Source organism: Sinocyclocheilus rhinocerous, unplaced genomic scaffold (assembly GCF_001515625.1).
Source record: "Sinocyclocheilus rhinocerous isolate Xijiao unplaced genomic scaffold, SAMN03320098_v1.1 scaffold480, whole genome shotgun sequence".
Taxonomy (NCBI): Eukaryota; Metazoa; Chordata; class Actinopteri; order Cypriniformes; family Cyprinidae; genus Sinocyclocheilus; species Sinocyclocheilus rhinocerous.
The window spans coordinates 779,878-804,312 of record NW_015655401.1 but is presented as its reverse complement, the minus strand read 5'-3'; the positions used below and the strand labels follow the sequence as shown (position 1 = coordinate 804,312).

Below are 24,435 nucleotides of genomic sequence, written 5' to 3'. Positions count from 1 at the left end.
TATATATGTATATATATATATATATATATATATATATATATATATATATATATATGTATGTATGTATGTATGTATGTATGTATATATGTATGTATGTATATATATATATACACACACACACTACCATAGATCAGTGAACTAACATTATAAGTTTGGGGTCGATAACATTTAAAAAAAAAATTTTTTTTAAATTATCTTATGATCACCCAGGCTGCATTTTGATCAAAATACAGTTAAACAAAATACAGTAAAAACATTAATGTTGTGAAATATTAAGATTGTAAATATTACAATTTAAAATACCTGTTTTCCCTTTGAATATGTTTTAAAATGTAATTTATTCCTGTGATGCCAAAGCTGAATTTTCAGCAGCCATTACTCCAGTCTTTAGGGTCACATGATCCTTCAGAAATCATAGTAATATGCTGATTTGGAGCTCAAGAAACATTTCTTATTATTGAAAATGTTGAAATAGTCGTGCTACTTAATATTACTGTGGAAATCATGATACTTTTTTTCTTTGATGAATAGACGTATTTGAAATAGAATGTGCTTGAAATAGAAATTGATCAATTTAATGTGTCCTTGCTAAATAAAAGTATTACTTTCTTAAACTTTTAATGGAAATCTAATTATGCGTGTATAGGGAGCACATTTGGTGTTATGGGAAGTGTTCCTGGTTCTGGCTGACCTCAGCCTAACAATCCTTTAATGGATTTGAATTACACAAATGTAATAGTGTGTCATGTGTATGCCAGGTTAAAGAGATGGGTCTTTAATCTAGATTTAAACTGACAGAGTTTGTCTACCTCCAAAACAACGCTAGGTAGATTGTTCCAGAATTTGGGAGCTAAATAGGAAAAGGATCTGCCGTCTGCAGTTGATTTTGACATTCTAGGTATTATCAAATGGCCAGAGTTTTGAGATGGCAGCGGATGTGAAGGACTATAATGCGATAAGTGCTCGTTCAAGTACTGAGGAGCTAAACCATTCAGGGATTTACAAGTAATTAGCAAGATTTTTAAATGTATACGATGTTTAATAGGGAGCCAGTGCAGTGTTGACAGAACCAGGCTAATATGGTCATACTTCCTGGTTCTAGCTGCTGCATTTTGAACCAGCTGGAGTTTGTTTATTAAGCTTGCAGAGTAACCACCCAATAAAGCAGTACAATAATCTAACCTTGAGCTCATGAACGTATGAATTAACATTTCTGTATTTGACATTGAGAGCATAGGTTTTAATTTAGATATTTTTTAAGATGGAAAAGCGGTGTATCATCAGAATAACATTGAAAGCTAACACCATGTCTCCTGATGATATCTCCCAAGGGTGACATGTAAAGTGTAAAAAGCAACAGTCCTAGTACTGAGCCTTGTGGTACTCCATACTGCACTTGTGATCGATATGATACCTCTTCATTCACTGCTACGAATTGATGATGGTCAGATAAGTATGATTTGAACCATGCAAATGCAATTCCACTAATGCCAACATTATTTTCTAGTCTATTCAAAAGAATGTTGTGGTCGATAGTGTCAAACGCAGTGCTAAAATCCAATAGCACTAATAGAGAGATACAACCACAATCAGATGATAAGAGCAGGTCATTTGTAACTCTAATGAGAGCAGTCTCAGTACTATGATACGGTCTAAATCCTGACTGGAAATCCTCACAGATAACATTTTTCTCTAAGAAGGAACATGGTTGTAAGGATACTGCCTTTTCTAGTATCTTTGACAGAAAAGGGACATTTGAGATTGGTCTGTAATTAACTAATTCTCTAGGATCAAGTTGTGTTTTTTTAATGAGAAGCTTAATAACAGCCAGTTTGAAGTTTTTTTTTGACATATCCTAATGACAGTGACAAATTAACAATATGAACTATGAACTACTTGATTTGGCCCGAATTCAGTCAGATTTACTGAATATCAAGTTGTTTGTGTGTTTGCCACTGCGTGTAGAAATTGCTTCTTTTAAACTGTGGGTGAGCAGTTCCAATCCAGTTTTCTATATTGCTTAGTAATGGTAATGAATGTATTTATAGTACATTTTCAGTTTACTTTCTGCTGTGTTCAGCATGATATTTGTGGCAAAAATAGGCTCAGAGTCAGAAATAAATATGCGCTGCATAAAACGTGCAGTGATAAACAGGCTAATGCATGCTGCTGTTTGTTGAGCTCATCTTATCAAGTTTCATTCATTTCGTAAATTGTCATACAATTTTACATACAGGTAGATTGTAGAAACTTATTCTTAAAGACTTCAGCAAAATGAATGCTTTACTGCATATCGCAACATGAAGTGTGATTGAAGAATATTCATTTAACCGACACTTATAGCTGAAGTGACTTAAATCTGGTGTGATGTATATCATAAATGTCAGAATTTCTCTAAACTGTTGGTCTTTTAAGCACAGAAATATAAAATGCACAGACAAACATATAGACTTATACATTCACACAGAAAGCAATTAAAGGACACATTGAGCACATTGGCGTCTGAGCCCCTTTTGGAGAACATCCAGGGGCACTAATTAACCAAACTGAAATGTCCCAGTTCTGCTGTGGATGAACTGTGTGACCACAGACCTGTCAACCCTTGCACTTGGGTCAGCACGTGTGGACCCACATTTTCTTCACCAGCAGCTTCTTTGTCTCTGCAATCAATGGGATTTAAAAAAAAAAATCTTATTAAAAAAAGAAAGAGTTCACAATACTTTGTAGCTGATGCACGCAATGTCCTTTTGGGGATGAAAGTTTTTTCTTAAAAAATGCACAGCCCAATCGCCTATTCACTGCCGTCTGAACCCCTTTTCGGCATACATTTGTTCTCTCCATTACTTCAAATGGGCAACGAGCCAGACGCATTAATGGGCCATGTCTCCACTTACTAATTCTCATCCTTTACTCTGAGTTTGACTGGATAAATGAAGGAATGGACCATCAATTGCTCAATCAAGTGTATACTGAAACAGAGAGGGCAGAAGCTGTGATAAATAGCCTTTTTACAGAAAAATAGTCTTATTGACCTCCTTTCATTTGCTAATGATTGTTGCAAACCCATTCTATCAGTTGGATAAGTAACATTCGACCTTTTTGTCCTGAGTTATTATTTGCACTGGTCTGTCATTTCTGTCAAAGTGCATCAGCATCTCTCCAGGATCACTCAAGTCCTTAGATAACCTCTAGCTTGCCCCAGTTCTCTGCTCTCCTTCAGAAGCATCTTTTGAACAAGGAATGACATAACAAAAAGGGTCCGCATGTCTCCCTTTTTATACATACATATGCAGGGTAGATCACAGCTGGTTGGCTACAGGGGTTGGTTGAAGGGTTAATTTTTAATAATAACTGGATGCTGTTGCATCTGAATGTTTGGTGAGAGCATCTTTAAGGTGAGGATCTCTTTTTTATATATACAGTATATATATAGAAAAGATATTCACAGGTGTTTTACTTGTATTATGAAGTATGCTTTGCACACAATGTTTTAGGGTTGAAGGACATGTTCATAAATGTTACAGAAAATGTACTGGTAATTTTCTATCAGGATATGTTGACACACATACCGGTCAAAAGTTTGGAATATTTAAGATATTTTAATGATTATTCTATTGATATTTTAATGATATTTTAAAGTCTCTTATGCTCACCAAAGCTGCATTAATTTGATTAAAAATAGAGAAATATTATTACAATTTCAAATTATTTTCTATTTTAATATATTTCTTAATATTTTTAAGTAAATTAATTAATATCTTAATTTGTGTTCCGAAGATGAATGAAGGTTTTACGGGTTTGGAACAAAATTAGAGTAATTAATGACCATGAAATTTTTTAGGATTCTTTGATGAATCGAAAAGAACAGCATTTATTTAAAATATAAATATTTTGTAACATTATTTGTAACATTTATTGTTAATAAATTTAATGCATTATTTTAGAAATAAAAGTTTTTTTTTTTATCTTACGTACCCCAAACATTTAAATGGTAGTATATTGTGGTTTCCACCAAAATATTAAGCAGCACAACTGTTAATAATAAGAAGAAATATTTTTTGAGCACCAAACCAGCATGTTGGAATTATTTCTGAAGAATCATGTGGCTTATTTGTCATTTAATATATCAAATATGAAATATTTTATATTAAATATTAAACATGTTTATTGATTCCCAAAGCAAATTTATTCATTTACACCAAATACACAAAATAATGTTCTTTTTAGCAACATCATATGACCCCTTTAATGAAAATTTGTGAAAGGTTTTTTTCTGGCATTGATTTTTTAAAGCTATTATTAGCACTTAGTTGGGCAATTGTTTAATTGTCTGTCATTGCAGGCTTCATTCACAGAGCTTCAGGATTCGAGTGGAAGGATTCATGGCCATGAGATTTGAAGGGGTGAGTCTTACAAAGCATCAGGAAATAAGGTACACTGTTTTATAGTTGTCCCATGGCAAATCGTGTTAAAACAATTGATGCTATTGATAATATACACATTTTGGAGGACATACAACTTTGGAGAAACCTACATTTAAAAGTCTCCAAACTGCAATACCTGCAGTCATGAACTGGAAAACTGGTAGAGAGCCAGAGGGAAGAGATTTATGGTTTTGGCCTCAAGTAGGCTATGTGGGAGCTGCTTTGTAGTTAGTATGTTTTTTTCCCCCAGGAGGTGCTGTATATGTGTAAAGATGACCACACTTCTTCCATGAAAGCTACACAATTCATTCTGGCACTGTAAAAGCCTTCATTTGCATGCGCTCATTATTTAACTCTCTTGATTGCCTAATCAAAACAAAAAGCCTGAGTGAGAGAGAGAATATCCTGGGATGAATTATGGCCAGCTGTTCACTGTGTTTAAGATATTTTCACACCTCACATCCTCTAACATTTCAACTTTTGTCTTGAAATTGAAAAGACCTGATACCGTGAAGTGTTTCTGCAGAGATCAGCGGCACAGGAAAAGAGCTTAACCATTTCTGTCAGCTGTTGAAACTTTTTTCACTTAGCTCTCCCTGTGGATTTCAGCAGTTTTCCAGGGATCTGAGATTGGCTGCTGTAAAGCTGTAGAAATCCCCTCTCGCGTACACTTATATTCTCTCATTCGCTGACTTTCCTCTTTTTAACTTTACAGGGAACAAGGTGTTGGTCATTCAAAACTGCATATCCCATCACTACAAAATATAAGGAAACATTTGTTAGGAACTGAAGTTTGGGGAATTTCCTGAACATTATGCAATTCTTTTGGCTGTCATGAACCTGCAAACTTTTTGACCAGTTAAAGAAATAGTTCACCCAAACTGAAAATGCACTCAGCCTCCAATCCATCATACACAACTGCAGTCCATCAATTAACGTCTTGTAAAGTGAAAAGCTGAGCGTTTGTAAGACACAAATCCATCATTAAGAACTTCAAACCGTTGCTTTCTCTGTCCGTATTATTGCTTTCTCCAGTGAAAAAGTAATCTTGTCTAAATTAGGAGAGAAATGTGCACAGATCAAGCACTGTTTACAAGCTAAGAAAATCCAAAACAGTTCTAAACAAATATGTTGGTGGATTTTGATATGAGGACAACAGGGACTTTTTCACTAGAGGATGCATTATTATGGATTATGGACTCATGGTTATTTTGGCTAGAAGCGACAGTTTAAAGTTAAAATGCCTTAATGATGGATTTGTTTCTTACAAACACCCAGCTTTTCACTTCACAAGACTGTAGTTGATGGATTGGAGTCATGTGGATTATTTTTGTATTACTGTGATGTTTTTATCAGCTGTTTAGACACTTCTGACGGCACCCATTCACTGCAGAGGATACATTGGTGAGCAAGTGATGCAATGATACATTTTTTCTCCAAACAAGTTCATCTACATCTTGGGTGCAGGCCTGAGGGTCAGTAAATTTTCAGCAAATTTAAATTTTTAGTGAACTATTCATTTAAGGTTTCCATGTAAATCTGAAAACAAATTCAGTTTAACATCAAAATGCACAATACGTCTAATCATAGGAAGAAGGCCCAGGGTTTTGGCAAGGCACAGAATGCTGAGGAAATGACAGAAATGAAAGCAATTTGCAGTTGATTAGTTTAAGAAGATCAAATATAGGTCCAAGCTCATGATATCAGTTTACATTGCTCGCAGCAATAAACTGAATTGTATCCCTCTGTAACATAAAAAAACACATACAGATCTAAAATCTTTTAATCTATTCAAATCTCAGTCTGTGAATGATTAAGATGCAGATGTGTGCGGCAGTGTGAACAGTTGCTAATTCTGTAACTGATTCTGTGTCATGTGAGTTCTGTCTTCAGCAGATGTTCTTACACTGATCACATTAAGAGCTTCTCACCCCGTTGCAAAAGCAGTGCACATTTTACCCCATTGAGCAGCTCCTATCATATCCTGGAAGCTCAGAAGGCAATAGTTATATTCCCACTATCCTTCCCAAATACAGGTAAGAACGGTTTACAGAACCTAAATTCAGTTGCAGCTGGTTTTTTTTATACTTTAATGTAGTTGTTTAGGGTGACATGTCATGTTCGTCCATCCTTGGCAATGTCTATAATTTAACAAAATAGTGTTGTCATGGCTCATGAAACGTCTCTTTACAAGGACTAATGAGCAGAGTTGTCTAATGTCATTAGCTGTAAAAGCCATGATGTAAAACGTATTCTGTAAAAATGTATTATGATGAGGATTTCTAAAAATATTTTTACTTAGCGCTTGCCATAACTAGAAATTTGTACATTTATAAAATGTATAAAATGCCCATGGTGTTATAAGATTTTATTAATTTACATCACTTTTCTAAATCAATCATATTTAAAATTAGGAATTCATTTATCCAGGTTTTCCAAGACTGTGGGAACCCTGGTTCTTCAAAGAAAAGAAAAAAGCCGTTGTTGAGGGAGGAATTAAAAAAGGAAATATCTTGATTTTTGAGACCACCTTTATGGCCCTGGCCCCCGGGTTAAGAACCACTGGTCTAAATGTAATTGTATGATTTTTTTATTTTTTATTTTTTTTGGTATAAATTAAATTTTAAAAAGTGTGACTTTTGTCATTAAAAATATAATTCAGTACAAGTATTTAGTTTCAGTATTACTTGGGTAAAGTTCAGATTCACCTCAATTTAATATACTCCTGATTCCTTTTAACCAAAAACCATCTGTCATACTGTCCTCCAGCATTAGGGATCAGTCTATTTCTCCTTTATACACAATGTAATTGTTAAACAAGTTTTGGTATAAATTAAATTTTAAAAAGTGTGACTTTTGTCATTAAAAATATAATTCAGTACAAGTATTTAGTTTCAGTATTACTTGGGTAAAGTTCAGATTCACCTCAATTTAATATACTCCTGATTCCTTTTAACCAAAAACGATCTGTCATACTGTCCTCCAGCATTAGGGATCAGTCTATTTCTCCTTTATACACAATGTAATTGTTAAACAAGGTCAGGCATCACACACTGTTTTAATGATTTTGTCTCTGTAATGTCAACAAGACTATACAATATGAAAGAAAAAGGAACAATACAACACATAAATACTGCATTTGTTGCAAATTGCCAATCATAATAGAATCATAAGAGACATAAATTGTTGACTGCAAGGGGGTTGAGTTGAAAGATTTGAGCTGGGAATGATTTTTCTCACCACAGAGCAGTGAAGAGCACTTTTCAATGGTGGACGACGTGCATACTTTCAGACTCGACTGAAACCACATGTCTGAAGCTCCATCACATAGAAATGTTTTCACATCTGCTGCTTGGAAAAAGCCTGTGAAAATTAATTAGTATCTAGCAGATTTTCAGTTCTTGTGATAGATGTACAAGCAACAAGCAAGTCAATGAGAAATTCTCTAAAAGTTATTTCTTACATTTCTTACTGCATGATTAAACAAGTTGAAATCACCATGAAATCAAAATGAACAATTTAGAATATTGCAGCATTAAGAATGTCTTAATGATAGATTTGTTGTTTTCACTTCACAAGGCATTCACAAGATGGATGGACTGGAGTTGTGTGAATTACTTGGGGATTATTGTGATGTTTTTATCAGCTGTTTGGATTCTGACGGCACCCATTCACTGCAGAGGATCCATTGGTGAGCAAGTGATGTAATACTAAATTCCTCCAAATCTGTTCCAGTGCTCATCTACATCTTACATGGCCTGAGGCTGAGTACATTTTCAGCAAATGTTTATTTTTGGGTTAACTATTGCTTTAACAGTATCAATTCAGTTTCTATGCAATGCATTAGCATAAAAAGACCCAGCATCACAGATGTCCCAGAGTTGCACTGCTTTGTCACCATCATGACGAACTTACTTTCAGACTCGACTGAAACCACATGTCTGAAGCTCCATCACATAGAAATGTTTTCACATCTGCTGCTTGGAAAAAGCCTGTGAAAATTAATTAGTATCTAGCAGATTTTCAGTTCTTGTGATAGATGTACAAGCAACAAGCAAGTCAATGAGAAATTCTCTAAAAGTTATTTCTTACATTTCTTACTGCATGATTAAACAAGTTGAAATCACCATGAAATCAAAATGAACAATTTAGAATATTGCAGCATTAAGAATGTCTTAATGATAGATTTGTTGTTTTCACTTCACAAGGCATTCACAAGATGGATGGACTGGAGTTGTGTGAATTACTTGGGGATTATTGTGATGTTTTTATCAGCTGTTTGGATTCTGACGGCACCCATTCACTGCAGAGGATCCACTGGTGAGCAAGTGATGTAATACTAAATTCCTCCAAATCTGTTCCAGTGCTCATCTACATCTTACATGGCCTGAGGCTGAGTACATTTTCAGCAAATGTTTATTTTTGGGTTAACTATTGCTTTAACAGTATCAATTCAGTTTTTATGCAATGCATTAGCATAAAAAGACAGATGTCCCAGAGTTGCACTGCTTTGTCACCATCATGACGAACTAAACACCAGGGAGCAGCTATTTGTGCCCCAGAGGTCACCTTGATCTAGAGATCGGTAGGAGGCTAGTGGACGTCAACATCCCACCACATGAAAAAGCATATTGATTGAAGAAGCTACCTCTGATGCCTCTATGACTCATCTATAGGAAAGGAGCGATAGGAGCCATGGAAGATCAAGGGGAATGAAAACACTGCATTAAACATAGAGTTTTTCCTGTTAATTCTGCTCCATTTTGTGTCGCTCTCCTATTGTACCACTAAAGCTGAGAGCATTACTGTGATTCTCATGTGAAAGTTTGTTTACTTATCACATCAAAGCATCTGAAATGATTGTCACATGGGATCACATTAGCCTATCATCTTGCTGACACAGCCTACTGCTCTGGAACCACTGAGGAAATTAGCTTGTTTATGACTTGCATTTTACATTGTTTAGTGCATGTGGCCAGCACATTTTCCCCAAATAGCTGCGTTTGCCCTTCCGGATGGAGTATATGCTCTTTTTCTGAGGTCATACAGTTGTGTTCATGGATATGGCATGAGCGTTGTGAGCGTGTAACTTCACACTTTTCTGTAACAGGTTCCCAGACTCTAGAGGGAGCAGCATGGATTAATATGCGCTTTCAGGGTGAAGACTCTTCGCCTCTCTTCTTGTCAGCTGTGGCCATCGCTGCTTTGGTAAGACACACATTTTATACAGAGGTAATGAAAAGTTTATAGAAAACAGGTGGACATTAAATGAGTTCCACAGTGTCAGTCTCAGCTGTGTCCCATTTTGTGTGAGTTAAAACATCCAAGAAATCTGAACACATGAGCTCCTAGTAAAATTTCTTCATTGATTTACATAATCATGGTGTCTGTATCTCTAACTGCAAATATACCAGAGTTTTGGTTGTTTATTTGTGTACAAGTCACTACATAGTGGACTGACTAGGTTTTTTTTTAATGAATTAACATTATATACGAGTTAATCAATTGCACTCAAGCTAAATTAAAATAATTTTTTGGTATATTGTGAACTTGTGAAAGGAAAATGTGAAGAGGAAGAACATTTGAAATCAGACATACTTAAACCGCATAAACACATTTTATTACACCAAATACACAAAATAATGTTCTTTTTAGCAACATCACATGACCCCTTTAAATCCTTTTAGTGGGCTCCTCCCCCTAGTGGGCGGTGGCAAGTGTCATATTACAGAATTAATAAAAATGTTTATAATCAAAACCATTTTTTTCTAATCTTGACAAAACAATGTATTGTTGGAAAGGTCTGAATCTCAAGGTTCCATATTTATGACTATTTTGTGATAAGAATAATATTGAAATAATATTGTGACAGAAATGTTGAAATTTATGACAGGAAAATGCATTAAAAAATTTGTTGAGTTTGAGTGTCACCCGGTGGCTATTTTTAGTATAGCAGCTAAACAAAATATCACAGGAACCTCAATTTTTGTGATATCAACTTCAAATTTGGAACATAACTAGTTAGACATATGGTTTTGACTTTATAGCAATTTTAGATTCCAAAATATTTTGTCAAATATTTGTAGTACAGTACATCTTCTTTACAGTAAGCTAAAACTGCAATAACGTTTTTACACATTCTTTTTTTCTGATTGTCTTCTTTAAAAAGAGATCAAACTTAGGTCTGTATTGCAAAGCATTAATGAATTTAGGCATTTCAATTCAGATACATTTTCAAATCTATGTTCAAAAAAGGGGGCAGCGGAGTGACAGTTAAGTGGTTAAAAAGCTTGCAATACACATAATAGCAGTGTTTGTTTGTTTTTTAATGTGTGTTCAGTGCACTTGGACACAATACAACTGGTGACTCATTAATGATTATGACCACATCACATTGAATGTCATGACATCTGGTCTTTAGAATTTATTATTTAGTCTAAATAATTTCTTAGGAGGGCTTTCACAGAAATTTGTTCTTCACGTACTTGCGTTGTACAAATTACCGTCCTGAAATGAAGAACTTCATGCTAAAAAATCTGACGTCATTTCTATTCTTGACATCATCCTGAACGTCCACTGTGATGTCACAGCTCAGAGAAGAGTAACACCTCCCACCGCATGCTTGTTTTTTTTAGTTTTTTTTACAGCGGTGCGAGAGCAAAGTTGTGAAAGAGACTACGCAGAAGGAATCCCCTCTTACCTCACTTTATCTCTTTCCCACAGATGAATACTTATTGACACAGTGAGATGTGTGGGCAGCTCCATTAGAGGATGTCTGCATACGTGGGTGTTTGCGTACGTGTGTTTATACCGTTTTGCGTCCATAACGTCCCCGTTTGAGCATGCACGAACACGTCTGTGCGCATCTCACTTCTATCTGTGGCTAGATGTAACGGATGAAACATTCCTTGACCACACTATGTGGGCACCATCAGCATCATTATCATCATCCCTGAGACATGGAATGGACGGCAGGGTGTAGGTACACACAGTGTGAGGGCCACTAATATGAGAATGACACCTCTCTGCCCACACATGGCCTGTTCCTCACCAATCAGAGTCACTCACAGAGGCATGCAGGGTGGGCGGCCATATCACGCAGGCTAAGTAATGAAGGTGTTGATGGAGAACACCACCGTTTTCACACGTCACGCCGGGCAGATTGGTCATATGGTGAAAATAAAATGACCCGTGTCATCAGTACACATGTACAGAAATAGATCACATGAAATGGTACCATTTTAATTAATCAACATGCTCCCCGAAGGCTGCCTACCGGTGTCCACAAGGTCCATTTTTGTGATTAAGCCTGTATTTCTATAATGATTACACCCGCTCCCAAAACACACATGCACACACACAGAACCACATGCCCAATTACCAGGTCTCTTATTAGCTTTAGATTAATGATCCCCTGAGGCTTCTCTTGTGTGAAAGAGCGCAGCCCCACCAACCCACACACTGCTCACACACATGGGCATTTTAATTGGCAGCAAAATCCAACCATAGTAATGCTCTTACAAGTCTGAGTCATCCTCACAGAACTGCAAGCAAAACACAGCACTATTAACTTTCAAGTGCATTTGTGTGTTGATAGTTTGATATGCTTTCTAATGTGAGGAACAATAATGACTTGTTTTTAATGAAAAGTAACTCCATTAACCCTTTAATTGGACCTGTAATCAGACTTCCAGGCTCTCTATTGCCACCTGTGGATGAAACATAAAATTGTAAGTTACTTGGACCTTTGCTTGTGGACATGATGTAAACACACGAGCTCCAATGATGGGAGACTGAAATTTCCCGCTAAATTTAACCCGACAGGTCTGAATATGAATCATTACTGCAGGCTTACCGTAGAGATTTGCAAAGTAAGTAGGCAAGAAAGCAATTCTAATGTGTTTTGAAAAATGAAACAACAGTGTACCTATTTTTAGGAAAAGAAGTGTTCAAAAAAACAGCTTCTAACTGTATACTTACAGTTACCTATTAACAGGTTTTTACTGTAGCATTTAAAATTTACAGTGTGTAATGTTGTGAGGATCGTTTTTGCTTCTGTTTTACCATTAATGTGATGAAGACTCAAATAACAAGATGGTCTCTGCTTAATGAGAGTAAGAGTGAATGAGTCAGAAAATGAGCAAATCAGAGCCTGGTCTGACTCACAGGGTTTTTTTCTCTTCTTCTTCTCACTTTTAATGTACCAAAATATGATCTATATTAGTTGAGAGAAAATGTTGAAAGGAGAATTTAGTGCATCTCCACTCATTTCTTAGTTGTCGACTTTGCATATTGTAATTTTTATACTACCTCCCTATTGAGCCCTGTTCTGTTGTAATACACTACATTTGAATGAAACACTAAAAAATGGCATTTGAATGAAACATAAAGATGAAAGACCACACTGCACATGTTGCCAAAATGAAGTTGTGATCAAGAAACCATGTGGTGCCAGACACCTCGATGGAGAACAGGTTTGGAGGATCAAAGGCGGATACATTTACCCGTTTCCTTCTGTGCATTTGTGAGACAAGCATATGTGCCAGTAAGTACAGGATGGAGGATGTCTGAAGGGAATAAAATGGTTGAGTTTTTGCTGAGGGGTAACTCAAATAAAACCACACAGCTGACTCAGACGCCCTCCATCCAACCACAACAATCTGCTGTCATAGATCATTAGAGTATTACACCTGTGCACACAACCACAGATTTACAGTTACACCCCGTCAGGCTCTGCAGCCGTGCCACTGACCGCATACCCACTGGCACCTGGGAATACCATATTTTGTCTAACTTACTGTCAGTGTGAGTAAGTCTCCTATAGTCATCTCCAGGCAAACATTCTCCTGGCATGATTGTGATATCGCACATAATGAGGATTCTGACAGAGCCTGAGCATCATGTGCACCTGTTACGACTGTCACACCTGTGATTGTAAGTGATGAATTCTCAGCAAATCACTCCATAGGGGTTTGAATACGGTCCTGTACTTGCCATTAACATGCAATCAGATCAAGTCAAGCGGATCATCACCCAATCAGAACACAGAGAGCTTACATTTGGCCACATCAAGCAGTTCTGTATGCAGGTAGAGCTGCACAATTAATCGAAAACATAATTGTGATTACAATTAACTGATCACGAAAACTGACAATTATACAGCATTCTATTTAGATCTACTCACAATGCACCAAATTTCTCTATTTACGACATGCTTTTGCAGCATTGAGCTTTGTAGCCAATCATAGGTGAGCACATGAACGCAATGGCCAATCAGTAGTATTTAAATTAGTCGCTGCACAGAAGAATAACGCTCAGTTTTTGTTCAGCATGGACACACTCTGTAAATTCTTCCATTATGACAAATGATTTTTAAATACAACCTTGGGCTGCGTTCCAGTTCACTTTTTTTATGCCCGTCACTCGCTAACTTCCCTCCGTCTCGTTTACTCGGATGTACGTCATTGATTGCGTTGCATGAGTGTCCACTACTGTCGGAACCCTAGGAATGGGCTGAATTGGAATGTTGGAACTGAATCACTTAGAATCCGCTATGGAGTTGGTTTATTGTTTACATTTTTCCCTTACGAATTTGTTTGGTGCAGCATTCTATATGTATATCGGTATGCTTGGGCTGTTATAAATGTAAAAAAAAATGAATAATTTATATATTATAGAGTTGTTTGGGGTGGGGATAAATTAAACATGATCTGTGATGACGTCACAGTCGTGTTGCATTGTGGTCTATAGAGCGGCCTGAAGTGTGCATATGAAGCAGATTCGCTCCCTCTGTCAAAATCTAGGGGTCATGGGTATGTCCATGTAAACTTCCCTTGTCCACTTGACCAAGTGTAACGCACTTCAAAATGGCGGCGGGATTTCCCCGAGGGTAAGTTCTTAGGGAAGTTTGCAAGTATGTGTCTAAAAGTGAACTGGAACGCAGCCTAAGTAGGACTCAGACTTCAAAGGCCAAGCCGAAGGTCAAAGGTCAAACTGAGCATTGTTAAATGGAATGGTCAAGCCTATCTAGAATTGCTCTTGTTGCATAGCAACTGTGGCTACATCTACATTAATCCGGATACCTTTAGGAAAACAGAGTTTTTGTTTTAAAACGCTCTCCGTCCACATTAGCGTTTTCCAAAAGTTACTCATCCACACTGAAACATCGGAAAACATCAAATTCGCCTTACTGCACATGTGTAAAACCACATAAAAGCTCATTGAGATTATACAGATGGAACAGACATAAGTTTTCACGCAATTCTTCTGGCAGGATAATTTCTTTTACAGAAATATCTCATCATTCACTGACACGTCCATGTCGCGCTCACTCATGTTTAATCTAAAACGCCGTTTTTCAGGACTGTAATATGAAGAGTGTACAAAGTAAATATCTTTAGGAACAGTGTAAAAGTGAATAGCACATAACAGGCACAATAACCGGTATAATCATAGATGTCTATTGGTACAATATGTGTCACATGACTAAACATGCATCATCGTTTTCAAAAGCCTCCGTTTTCACAATGCACACTACAGTGCGAAAATGGATCTACTTTGGAGAGTGTTTTCAAAAAGCTCAATTTTCCTTGACAAAAACACCGTCTCAGTGTGGACGGAAGGCCAAAACGGAGAAAGAAAATGAAGCTTCTCTCTGGTGATTAGGCAGGACGATCGACAGTAGATCTGTCGCTACTTCAGTTTCATTGTGACTAAAGTCAACCAAAATCAATGAATTTTTGACCTTTTTTTGACCTTTTTAATGCACTTTTTCGTTTTATTCCGTACAATTCTTTGGTCAGTGTTTTATCCAATCAATTCCAGATGGATAAAATCAAGCTAAATGGCATTATTATGAATTCACTAACTGTAAATAACTGTAAACAGACTACCAGTAAGTAACATGGAGCTGCACTGTCGATTTTGAAAAAGTCAATGTAATTGTTCAAGTCTGAATATAAATGACATGTGCTGTCCTTTCTCCACAGCTTTTTAGAATAAACTGCACATCAACATGCCACTGAATGTAAATAAATGAATAGCACCTGTTTTGCTAAGAATTGTGATCAAGCAGTCTCCAACAGTGACGTTGCTGAGCTCATTTGTGACTATCTCCTGTAGAGCAGTGATGAGTGTTCAAAATGATACAATACAACAAAGCAGTGGAGGGAAATGTGTGGTCCAGTTTTTGACTCACAGAGGAACCTGAAGAGACTGGCAGAGGACATATGGCTCATACCCCCTGTAGTTGGGCCATAGCGTTCTCTGATGTGGCTGATTACACATCAACATCCAGAACAAAGAGAGCAAAACAGAGAGAACTCCATGTGGTCAAACATGCGTGACAGTCCTTAATTATCAAAGGTTGGAGTGGGATGTTAGATTGTTTATCACTGTACGGTCATTGAAAGTGGGAAAAAACATCCCATATTCCCATATCTGTGAGTGAAGCCTTGTTTAGGCATGGCAAAAGGATGGCACACGGCCCTTGACCACGGCACATGCTAAATTGTAAAGGAAAAGTTTTTACAGTTCCTGCATCATGCACGTGTAAACACTGTGCCCAAAAGATCTTTCTAATTGACAGTGTTTTTGTTCAAAATCAAAGCAAAAAGTTGTAAATTAATGTGAAATTGATAACTTGTCTTGGTAAGATGAGGACACCATAGTTCCCTCTGCATGGCTGTCCACATTGTGCATTCAAATTTCTGTATTGGTTAGTGTCCAGCTGGCAGTGACATCTTCTGAATGACTGTATGACCAGAGGGAGTTGAGATTATGATTAAACCTTCTCAGGAAAACAATCAAATGTAATGAAACAGAAAGCTGGCAATGCTTTCTCAAGATGGCCTGAAAGGGCTTTCCTCAAACTCTCTATTACATAAAAACATATTTTGGGCACTTTATCATGTTTAAAGAAAACACATGTCTGGAAGTCGTTCAGGGTTACTGGTCTGAATATTCAGCTCAGCTGTATAATCTATTATGCAGTTCATTTAAGGATATTTTTCAGGGCAATTCCATCGCCATGGAAACCAGTATAAAAACACTAGCACTGGCTTAAAGGGATAGTTCACCAAAAAATGAAAATTCTGTCATTAATTACTCATCCTCATGTCATTCCAAACCCGTAAGACCTTTGTTCATCTTCAGAACACAAATTAAGAAATTTTTGATGAAATCTGAGAGCTTTCTGACCCTGCATAGACAGCAACACAACTGACTTCACAACTTTTCATAAAATAAAAAAAAGCCTTTCTACTTTGTTTTGTTTGTCATTGTTTTATTGTTGTTTTGCATGCATGTATAATTTTTTTCATGCATAATGGATGAATAAAGGCATAAATAAATAATATATGATAGGAAGGACACTGAGTTTATCTTTTCCTGGGCAATAATGTAAATATAGATATTTATGAATGAATGAATAAATAAATAAATTAGGGCTGTCAATCGATAAAAATGTGAGCCAAAATCATCACAATTAAAAGAACCAAAGACTTAAACTACTTCAGTCTGTGTGCATTGAATTTATTTAATACACGAGTTTCACAATTTGAGTTGAATTACTGAAATAAATGAACTTTTCCACGACATTCTAATTTATTGAGATGCACCTGTACATGGCAATGTCAATGTGTTTGGTCTTGGCAGAATAGATCTGCTACGGTGCTGCTGCAGAGCAAGTACCGAGACTTGCTACTGCCAGTATATCCATGACATGCTTCTGTGAGCATGTAAGAAATACTGCTGCTGCACATATATCACATATGAGACAACCCTACAAAGCAGGAGACACGTTACACAAAACAATATACGCCAATATATGCATGCCGCTGAATAGAAGCATAAACTGCTGCATTAGTGGACATGCATGCATCCACACACATGAAGATGGACTATATTAGCGCTGTTTTGGACGGATTGTTTGAATGCATTCGCTTACTGGATCATTGTACTGAAAACGTTTCCGGAGTTTAGCGGCTTAAAATTATCTAATCGCAAGCAGAGTAGCAAAATGGGAGCAGCAAGCTCATTGGCTGCTGATACAAAAAGAACCAATCAGCTGCGCCACATGAATAATGATGCCATTATGTCAGACTGAGTTAGAACCTATCGGCCTGCGCAATCTAGAGTTTCATGACAGAACTTTGTATATAAATAATTATTATATTAAATATATAAATTATATATTTAAAAATGTTGATGATTAATAACATTTAAAGAAAGATGTTGATGAGTAATGATTAAGATGTGTAAACATTAATTTAAGGAAAATATGTTTTTAAATAAGTACAGTCATGGCCAAAAGTTTTGGCAGTGACATAAATTTTGTGTTTTGCAAAGTTTGCTGCTTAAGCTGTTGTGGTGTTCATTCACATTGTTTCTAGATTATTGTGTAGACTAGAGTGATCAGATGCATTTTAAATAATTGCTAAAAGCTTCATTGGCCAAAAAATGAACTTTTCACCAAAAAACAAATTTCACTGTTTTTTGATCCTGTCACAAAATGACCAGCTAACATTAACTGACTAATCATATCAGCAGCACATGTGAAAATGTGAATGAGTACTAGTCAGGTAGGGATGCACGATATTGGATTTTTGCCAATATCCGATATGCTGATATTTTTCAACTCTTTTTGGCCGATAGCTGATGAGGATATATTTCCTTTTGTTTGGAGAGACACCAAGTCTCTCCTGTGTGGAAATTATGCCGCAATTATATGAAGCTACGAGAATACTTTTTGTGCGCAAAAAAAAAAAAACGACTTTATTCAACAATTTGTCTCCTCCTCATCACCCTGTAAACAGCGTATGCTGTTCTTTGTCAGCTGCGTCACGCCGGATACGCTGTGTCCGTTCAGATCAAATCACAACAACGTAGGAAACAGATCCGTCATGTTTGTGTTTGTGATTTTTTTTATTCATGTAAGCCATAGCTTCTGACCTTTAAATCAAAACATACTCATGATTTTATGACATCAATTACTGCTTTATTTAATCAGAAACACAGTCTAAATATTATGTGTATTGTACTTTCATTTTATTAAAAGTAGGCCAACAGCGCCCCCTACGGAATTAAAATTCCTTACTGAGCGGGCATTGGGACCCAGGGGAGGCTGCCGCTGCTGCCGCTGCACGTGCTATTACTGTTTATTCTGTCATACACCGAAGGCGTCATTCTGTACTTGCTTTCACAGATTAAATGCAGCGATCCAAAACAGTGAATCTAATCATCATTCAGACAAAACTTTGCTTCAAGAATGAGTCACACTGCTGACGTGATCTAATCGCTAGCACACCCTGAGCACATGTGAGTTAATGTATTTCTCTTATCGGCAAGATTTTTCATATCGGGCCGATGCCGATATTTACATTTAAAGCCATTATCGGCCGATTCCGATATTGGTCCGATAATATCGTGCATCCCTATAGTCAGGTGAAATCACTATTAGATTGTAAGAGCAGACTGATTGCTATTGTAACGTAGGATGCATGGCAATCAAGGTGCGGATCCATCTGCAAGCTTTATTCAAAAACGTGGTCAAAACAGGCAAGAGTCAATACCGGAAAAACAGTGTTAGACAGGTCAAGACAAAAGAGTAATCCAAAGTACAGGCAAGGGTTGATCAGCGGCAAACAGTATCCAAAAGGGCAAGACAAAGGGTAATCCAAAATACAGGCAAAAGTTCAGGGCAGGCAGAAAACAATCACAAAACAGAATAACAGTCCAATATAATAAAAAAAACACAAAAGGCAAGGCAAGAAACGTTACAGGCTAAACAATACTCGACCACGAGTGATGGTGAGAGTGTGGTATTTATAGTGTGTGTGTAATTGGCTGCAGTTGAGTCCGTGATCAGAGTAGTGAAATGGATTCTGGGAAATGTAGTCCGGAGAGAGATGTGACAGTTTGTGTAAATGTGATGATGGGTGACCTCTGGTGATGAATGAATGAAAGTCCATGGACCGAATTCGTGACAGCTATAAAAGGAAGGAAGAAGCGCTTCCAATCATTGTGTTCTGCTTAACAATGGTCACCTCCAAAGAAACACGTGCAGCCATCATTGCTTTGCATCAAAATGGCCTCACATGCAAGGAAATTGCTACAAATAATATTGCACCTGAAAGAACCATTTACTGGATCATCAATAACTTCAAGGAGAGAGGTTCGACTGCAGTGAAGAAGTCAAGTGAGACCAAGACTTTTGGACAACGGCCTGGTGTCAAGAAGGGCAGCAAAAATGCCACTTCTCTCCAAGAAAAACGTCAAGGACAGTCTGAAATTGTACAAATACTGAGGCAGCAAACTTTGCAAAACACAAAATTTATGTCACTGCCAAAACTTTTGGCCATGACTGTAGACTTTTCTACAAGTTTTATAAAATAAGTGGACTTTTTTTATTTCTACATGAAAATAGTCTGTGAAGCTGAAAAATGAAAGAGGTGGATACAGTTTTGCCAGAAGATGGTTAAAAAAAAAGAGAGAGGGAGAGAGAAAATGCCTCCCTTTAAAGCTTAGGACGTTCACACTTGAGTTGGCCTGTTGGGATAGCAGACAGGTCTGAGGCCAGGCTCTGATGCGAGTCTCATTCATTGAGGGCCAGTGTTGTTATTCTAGGCATAGGGAAGTGACGTGGATGAAACAGGCAGCCATTGTCTCCTAGATGCATTGACCTCATGCTCCCTCTGGGACTGTCTAAATATTATTTCTTGCAAAAATGTTGAGCGCTGTTGATAGGCCCTTTTTCACATAGCCTCCTCTATACCCTGCAGTATGACAGCTTTGTGTGCTGTTTCTCTTTTGTGTATGTCAGTGTTCATCTGGTGTGTAATAAGTCTCTCCAGGGTAAGACAAGGTCTGAATTTTGGAGTGTTTATGAATTGTTGCTTGTATTATGCTTAATATCGTCAATGGATTGAAACAAATTAAATTACAGCAAAAGAGTATCCATATTCATCAGCGCTACTGTCCCAGGGCTAAAAACACAAACAGTGTTTATCACATGAATTTTAACCTTTTAGATTATAATTTGATTACAACTTTTTTCTCTCAATTGCAGAGGCTGCTGCTGTATGGCAGGAATTTGTGCTTTGTAACTGTGTGTTCTCATTAATTTTATATGGCTTTGGCAAGTACGCTTGTTTCAAGTGAGCTTCTGTTTTCACTGTCTTGTGAACTCTTGTAGTCTGTGATAATTAAGACAAAGACTGTTGTGAATATCAGCAGGACTGTGGCACGAGGCCACTGATATTCAGAACAACAGCATGATTTCTCATGTGACAATGCTTTTAAAAAAACATGACAACTAGTTATCAGAACATGATACTGAATAACATACATTTTAGACACAATACTGATAGTTACTTACTATTTTTTGCTCCGCCAGTTCCACATGAAACAACAGCAAAGTCATTACGTCTCTGAGCATTGAGCAACACATTGCAGTGGTGAATGATTCAGTGTTTTGAACGAATCAGTTAAGTGAATGATTAAGTGAATCACTCATGTCAGTGACTTGTTTCGTTCCAGCGAATCAGTTCAATTTATGATTCAGTGACCCATTTATTAAGACAAGCCACCTACTGGCGTAACGATGAAACCTACAGAAAGAGTCACAGACTGACATGGACTAAATACAGGTGCATCTCAATAAATTAGAATGTCGTGGAAAAGTTCATTTATTTCAGTAATTCAACTCAAATTGTGAAACTCGTGTATTAAATAAATTCAATGCACACAGACTGAAGTAGTTTAAGTCTTTGGTTCTTTTAATTGTGATGATTTTGGCTCAGGATTTTGGGTTTTTGTTAAATGTGAGCCAAAATCATCACAATTAAAAGAACCAAAGACTTAAACTACTTCAGTCTGTGTGCATTGAATTTATTTAATACACGAGTTTCACAATTTGAGTTGAATTACTGAAATAAATGAACTTTTCCACGACATTCTAATTTATTGAGATGCACCTGTAGGTTTGTGGACTTTTCAGATTTGAATTACAGTGTCTTGAAATATCTTTTAAATATCATTTTAATTCCTGAAAGGAATTCAATTTGCATTTAGCTAACATGGATAATTATATCTGTACATACATATTGTGTATTTTGTCTATTGTGTATTTTATATATATAAAAAAAAATATATGAAACGATAATGAGGATAACAGGGATGCTTAATATTTTTGAACTTGGGAAAGGCATTTTATAAATAAAACGTAATAAATTAAAAAACTTAATTTGTTATTATTATTATTATTAGTAGTAGTAGTAGTAGTAGTCATAAAAAAAATAATAATAATGTATTTAATTTATTGACTATAGTGGAAGAACTTTTCCCCCCAAAGGGCTCTAATTTACTTATACTAATTTATTATATAAAGGATAGTTCTGAGGTCGAGGTCAATATTTATTATTTCTATATATTTGTCTGAAAAAAAATTATAATTCAAAGATGTTTAAGCTGGTCATTTACTGAACTTTAGAAAAATATGTCTAATCTGTTTACTAAATATATTCAATGAATTATTTGTGTTTTGTTTTAAAATTTCTATTGGACTAATGCCAACTGTGTGACTGTGTTTAAATACTTTGAATTGCAGGTCAGTAATTTCCCCTTTCTGCCATTTCAACTCAGCATCCTGTGGGCCGTGGCCAATTCAAATTCCAATTTTCCCAGCCCTGGCGCTCAGGGATTTGTGTCCTGAGCATCAGCACAGCCTGTACCGAGTAGAAGGGAGAAGCAGCGAGTTGGTTATGGAGTTGTGTATGGTGGAGTGTCAGCTGGGCTCAGGATGCATCCTTCCTCTGATGAGACTGGAGATGCTGACTCACTCCTACAGCTATAGTGGGTGATTAAAGTGTAATGCCATGTGTGCCACCTCCACATGCTGCACATGCACACACAGCCTGACTGGTCATGCAAAAGAAACAAATCTCACACTCACAACTGCACATGTACAAACCAAAGTAGTCATACTGGTTTGTCAGCGTTTGTCAGAGGGTGTGCAACATAAGATCAAACCGCAGCTGTAACTTTCCTGAAGGCCACACTTCTCTTCACGGTGAGTAACGCACACCGGTTAAGGACATGGCACACACTGTGTGGGGGCTCGTCGTGAAAGATGTAGGCTGTTGGAAGAGGGACTAAGAGGGGGAGGCTATATTACCGTTTATACGTCTTCAGTCGGGCTTTTCACTCTTAAGAACACGTCACGCAATTATTAAGAAAAAATGCATGCGGTGTGTGGTCCCGACCTCGCTAATTACCACAGACTGCACACACACTGTACCGACATATTTGCTAAAATGTCAGACGGGCCAAACGGAGAGTCTCTCACATATCACAAGCTTTGTAACGACGCCGTACTGTGAGAGAGGCTGTAATTAAAAAGCTAAACATGTTGTCTTTTACTTATGTGGATCTCAGTGTTCGCACCAGCGTGAGCCAATTTGGAGGGGCACATTTAATACCTCGCTCTCTGTTACGGAGTTTACGAGCTTGTCAAATGTTCGTCGGATTTTAAGGGCTGAAGTAAACAGCATGTGTGAGTTCCAAGACCTAATTACCTCTAAATGCTGGAGGATTTGAGAACACTTCCTCTGTAATAAACTTCTGCTCCAGGTTTGTTTGAAAGGCCTGTCAGTTTTCTGAATCCTATTGTATACCTAGTGATCAAGAGGTTAACCACTTCCTTTAAGGATTCAAAAACTGGCCTGCGATTGGCTGTGGATGGCTTGGTGACGATGACGCAGCCAATCACAGGCCTGGTTGGTCTGAGTAGGCTTTCTGTGGGATAAACTTCTGGGAAAGAGTTGTTTGAAAAGTCTGTCCATTTCGGATCTCTGGATCTTATTGTATAAAAGAGTTTAGTGATCAAGAAGCTAACCGCTTCCTTAGACATCCACAATACAAGGCTGACACTGGTTGCGGCTGGAGCAGTGATGATGACACATCTGTCACGAGGCAGCACCATGTTTCTTCTTGTCCCTGTGGTGGTGACCTGTCCCCCCCACCACATGCCCACCCTCAAATGCATCCCACTTAGAGCCAGGCCTCTCTCTCTCTCTCTCTCTCTCTCTCTCTCTCTCTCACTTTCACGTCGGTTCTGCCCACTTCACAACATAGACAGAAGGAAAATAATAACTTCATTATAGATCTGCATCAAAAGGTTACCCTACAGCTCACCTACACCTATTCCATCTCCCACACTCTCAGCTAAGCTTATTATGTGTTGATGCTTCTCATTTATAGTTCTACATGTACTGCGATGTGGTTGCAGTGCATTTGTCTGCATGTATATGCTCCTCGTAAATAGCCTCGCTGATCTGAATCCATTATTGACCTCTTCTATAATGAAGTGTGCGGTTGGCACAGAGCTATAACATGATTCCTAGATCTCAGTCTCATTTGTGTTGTTTTGAAAAGGCTGTATTGAAATGACAGTGGTGATAAAGGTTTTCTGTATGTTACTGACGTTAATGAAAATGAATATCTGTACAACCTTGACTTAACAAATTCTATATGTACATTATTGCCCAGGAAAAAGGTTAATCAGTTTACTTCCATCAATGGAATATATATTTATTTTAGGGCTGTCATCGTTAACGCGTTAACGCATGTGATTAATTTTATTGTTTCTCCTCTATGCCCCGCCTTTCTGAAACGCGTGTATTTTTACAAAGCTCATCGGTCTGAAAAGTGAGGTGTGCTCTGATTGGCCAGCTATCCAGTGCGTTGTGATTGGCCAAATACCTCAAGCATGTGACGGAAATGTTACACCCCTTATCCTACTGTGATGCCGTGTCCCGGCCGGAGCGACAAGGCAAAAACATTAAAACCAATTACAAACGAGGCATTTGTTGCATCCAGTGGGGACATAATTACAGATTATAATGATTTATACTGTGTTTTTACGCGTTAACGCTGTGTAAACATAAACCCATGTCTGCATTTGTGATCGGAGAAATGACAAACAACAAGCGCTACTCTACACTGCTCAAAACTC

General features: G+C 37.3%; 1 protein-coding gene across 1 annotated transcript in view; it reads left to right on the top strand.

The window, feature by feature from the left end:
* Positions 1-14,350, top strand: part of LOC107718103 (ras-related protein Ral-A-like) — a 30,407-nt gene extending 16,057 nt beyond the window's left edge. Inside the window, exons 6-7 of the transcript XR_001637383.1 lie at positions 7,093-7,098; positions 14,339-14,350. The gene's annotated coding sequence lies outside the window, so the exon portion shown is untranslated. The remainder of the gene's footprint in view (positions 1-7,092; positions 7,099-14,338) is intronic.
* Positions 14,351-24,435: the final 10,085 nt, after the last annotated feature.